This window comes from Amphimedon queenslandica, unplaced genomic scaffold, assembly GCF_000090795.2.
Source record: "Amphimedon queenslandica unplaced genomic scaffold, v1.1 AMPQUscaffold_12222, whole genome shotgun sequence".
NCBI classification, from domain to species: domain Eukaryota; kingdom Metazoa; phylum Porifera; class Demospongiae; order Haplosclerida; family Niphatidae; genus Amphimedon; species Amphimedon queenslandica.
In genome coordinates, this window is record NW_003547539.1 from 8,353 (window position 1) to 13,130 (window position 4,778).

At 38.0% G+C, this 4,778-nt stretch overlaps 1 long non-coding RNA gene across 1 annotated transcript; it reads left to right on the top strand.

Moving 5' to 3' along the window:
• The first annotated feature begins 856 nt into the window (after nt 1-856).
• Nucleotides 857-1,177, top strand: LOC109588229 (uncharacterized). Its single transcript, XR_002188031.1, has 2 exons — nt 857-952; nt 1,006-1,177. It is a non-coding gene; the product is annotated as an uncharacterized LOC109588229 (long non-coding RNA).
• The last annotated feature ends 3,601 nt before the right edge of the window (nt 1,178-4,778 follow it).

Sequence of the window (4,778 nt, forward strand, 5' to 3'; positions counted from 1 at the left end):
AAGATAATGGGCGGAAGACCCAGAATAACTCATCTAGATTCTGTATCTGAAGTCTCTTTAGTCATTACTCGTTCAAGAAGTGAGATAATGGTACCCAACTCAGGCCCGTAGCCAGGGGGGGTTCGGACGAACCCCCTGTTGTAGCTGCAAAAAAGTTTTAGATTAGCTCCTGTCATGAAGAACAGCACTGCAAAAGCAGGATTAGCATTTTGGCAACAGCGAGAAGCACAGATAGCCATTTTAGCTGAGTCAGCACATGGCTGATATGCGTAAATTAAGACCACGCCTACCAACCACGCCCGTTTTCGTCAAAATTTTCGCTGCGCGCGAAGCGCGCAGCAATTTTCGAACCCCCTATTTTGAGTTCCTGGCTACGGCCCTGCAACTAAATGCGGAAAGTTTACTTGTTTTTGAGCATAAAATGTCGAGAAAACAAGCTTTTGGAATTATTAAAGTTGGAAGACCTAAAGAAAAGAATTCTTTAATAGGGGCTTGCTTTAAATCTTTCATTTATAATATTGCTTTTGAGATAATGGGGACCAAAGAACAAACTAGTACTTTTTTAACTTTTAATCGCTAATAAATGCAATAGAAGAGCGTAAATCTTGCTATTTTTGGCTACAGCATGATAGTGGTATAACAGCTGATTTCTTTGAAGTATCATATGGCACTGCAATCACTACTATGCGAGTGCTATTATGTGAAAATCAGGGCTGCAGAGATGGAGAGAGCAAGTCTGGCCAGGGGTAACTAGCTTAAGTTGCTAGGCAACCTAATAATCTCAATGGAATAATCCGCCCACGCAACGGCAGTTTCCTATCCCTTTCATTTACTCTAATATCTATGGTATACAGGGATTGGAAACGGGCCGTAGCAATGCTAGTTGATAGTACCGTAAATAATTTTTCTAATTACTCGTATGTAAAATTAAAATGGCTGAAAGTTGAAAAAGGTAAGCAAACTTCTCAGGTGGTTTTTTGTTGCATAAAGTCTTATTTTGTATAGGTAACCCTTCAATAATGTTGAGAGACATTCTTCCTGTTTGCCCAAGCTGTCTGCTGTAGCAATGTATCTGTTTGCAGTTTAAATTCAGTGTTTTATGAATTAGCAATCATTATTGATCACATTTACTATATTTAGTTCTATATTTTGATTTGTACAACCTATTGAATAGAAATGGTGTTGGCGACCTCCGGTGTGTTCTAAGCAATACGATGGTGTGATAGTTAATGTCACAGACCCTTTGGTTTTTATGTTAAGGGTACAAAACAAACCTCTCAAACTAATCAGTAAATCTATTGTTACAGAAAGATGCAATTGTATTTCCAAACGAAACATAGTAGGCGACCTCAACATTATGGATCTCTATTGAGTGGGTGGATAAGTTATTGTCTTCTGTCTAACACTACTGAGATAAGGGTACAAAACAAAATGTCATTCTAAGCATTCTCATTCCAGAGCAAATATTCAGTGCAAATGATGATGCTAGCAACATAAAAATTAGTCTAGGGATAGATGCTAGTCTCTTCTACTTCCTTTGATATAAATAATGACGTATTATAGTGACACCACTGCTGGAATGACAGGTCTCAAAAAGACAGCTCTTGCTCAAAGACAGCCTCCGTTGCTAGGCGTTGCTAGATGCAAATGTCAACTAGCATCCGTATCCTAGGGATGTATACGGAGATGCCCCGTTTCCAATCCCTCTGTACTCTGATATCTATGGTGTGACATGTAAAAATTAATCCTAATATTTAATACTTTGATGTTAATGAGGTGAGGTTAGTGGTTGTGTTTAGTATTGCAGGGGCGTTTCTAGCATGGGGCTGAATGGTGCTTGAGCCCCCCTCATGGCTGGGCTCAGAGCCTCAGAAAAATATTACTGAAGTCCTGGACTTTTGCATCACTACCAAGCCTCTTAACAAAGTTATCTAGCCCCCTGATCATGATTTCCACCCTCCTTCCCTAATTCCTAGATACGCCCCTGTATTGTACATGTACATGTACAAGTACTGGAGGTATAACAAATCTATTGGTACACAATATACTTGATAATATGAAATACCATACTAAGCATGACTATACAATGTCTAATTATGAAAATATTTTATGTAGCATCAGAATTTTGTGAATATTTAATATAATAATACACAAAATACAGTTAATATGAGTACAACACAATATATCCTCTAGTGATAATACTGAGATAATGTATTACTGTACAATACAATACAACAAAATATAATACAACTTACTATTATACTATGTGTCACACTGAATATGTAAACACTGTTAGTACTTGTAGTCCCATCACCATTAACAGCCACAATACCCCCAAACATTACTCCTCTGTTACCAGTAGTAGTAATCTTCTCAATTATGAAAGAATCAGTTGGTAGACAACACTGTCCACTGATAGATGGAACAGTGAATTGTTCTAAAGTGAAGAGAATATAGTACATGTGTACATAAAGCTATTAGGAAGAAAATCTTACCAGTGGACACATTATAAAGTAACTGTTCATTAGTACGAACAACACCATCCTTAATTTGATCATATTGAAACTGAGGATGGTAAACAGTTGGTGTAGAACCTTTCCCTCCTATTATGACAAGGTATTCTGCTCCATCAAATTCCACTGATATCATTCCACCATAGCCTTTCTTCATCAATGACTGTTCAGCATTACTGCATGAAGTCCACTCCATCTTTATCGTATTCAGTACATTCAACATATTGTGGTAACAGTGATCATGACCACACCATCCACCAAAATAGTAAATATTAGAATGAGAGGTGGTACAGGAGTAGGCAATTACTCCTAATGGAGGAGTACCTCTTGTTAGGTGAGAGGACCAGTCAGCAGTAGAAAGCTGGTAGACATCAACTGTTGAAGTCAGTTCCCTCTTTTGAAGGGAGTCATGAACTTTAGGTAAGTTAAGCTGGCTCCCTGCCCACAGGTAGAGGGACTTCCCTATTACAGGAGCTTTGTGTTCAGCTCTGATTTTGAAACCTGTAGTAAATGAATAATGAAATAAATGAAGACAATGACTACAGAAGAATAAATAGAAAGAGAGAGCATGAAGACAGAGGAGGAGGGAAGATGGTAGGGAGAGATAAACTAACTTTTTCCAGACATCCACCAACAACGAGTCACGCCTAACAGTAACACTTCAAAACAGTCAGTGGATTGTCTCCAGATAGGGCTTGGCAAATTATGCTTCAATTTTTGCCTTTAGGGACTGCTCCAAATTTCATCCTATTATGCTTTGAAATGAATCCAATTATGCTTATTATTATGCTCGTAGTTTAAGCTTTACTCAAATATCAGCTATCAAGTTACATGTACATGTATCTGTTAAAATTGTAATAATGCCAGAATCAAAAAATGTTTCTAGTAATTTTGAGTCACTGGAAAATAGAATAGTCTAAGTCATTGGGCTTGCCACACTTGAATAGATGGGTACTAGGCAGTGGGGTTGTTGTACTAGTACTTGTACCACCTGCCATATTGAATTGAAATCATGTGGGCGTCAGAGGTATAGGGCCAGAAATTTTGACTCATTATGCTCCAGTTATGCCAAGATAATAACTTGCCCTATTATGCTCCAAATTATGCTAGAATAATTTGCAGTGTTGTTACCCTTGCCACGCGTAGACGTATAGGCAAGGGTATATGAGTCGTTTTAGTCCATGATTTACATTTTAGTTTTAGTTATGGTACTTTAGAACAAAGTATAAATCTATTTAGTTCCATGCAGTTCTAGTTATAGTAAAGTTTCAGCCTATTTATTTTAGTTATGATTATGTGATACCATTTTCTTTTAGTTATAGCTATATATAGTTTTAGTTATAACAAACCAAGCAATCACAAGCAAAAAAGCCATTGAATCATAGCAATTTCAAATGTTACCATAAAGAAGCATGCCCCACTAACAAAAGTACCCTCTCAACAGGATCAATTTTGGTCAAATGAAAGTAGATTTCACGGAATTAGATCTAATAAGTAGGCACGACTAGTACTAGTACAAAACTGTTAATTCTATTTTAGTTATAGGTCTGACATTAAGCCATTTTAGTTATGATTCTAGCTACTTTGACATCAAATGGAAGAATTATAGTTTAGTTAACTAAAATCACAATTTTGTTGTACTAAAATAGATTTAGTTATAGTTATATATACCGTAGGACGACTAATTTTCGCGAATGCTAATTAGAATTTCCATGGAAACAGATTAGATAGTTGCTATGGCGATTGACCACGTGTTTATACATTTACAGTGTCCAGCAGCTAATCAGCTATCTTTAGCAGCTTTAGTGGAGCCATCCAGCTCTCTTATCCCGTTATATTCTTGTATGGACCACTACCTTCGAGCTCTTTGCTGCAAAATCAGTGCTGGTCCGTCGGTCATGATTATAAACCACACCCAAGTCAATAAACATAATGTTTAGGCTGTGTCTACAGCTCCGGTAACCGGACGTAGTTTGCAATGCTAGAGCTCCGGCAGTCCGTTTTTCTCCGTAAAACAGCTTGTGCGCATGCGCAGTAGTGCAAAATGGAACTTAGTCTTTTTATCAAGAAACACTAAACCCTAACCCCAAAACCCTACGATCCCGGAGGCTAAGATGTACGAGAGGGTGCTCTAAAAACTAAACACTAAACCCCAATCCCAACCCTACGACCCCGGAGGCTAAGATGTACGCGCGGGTGCTCTAAAAACTAAACACTAAACCCCAATCCCAACCCTACGACCCCGGAGGCTAAGATGTACGAGAG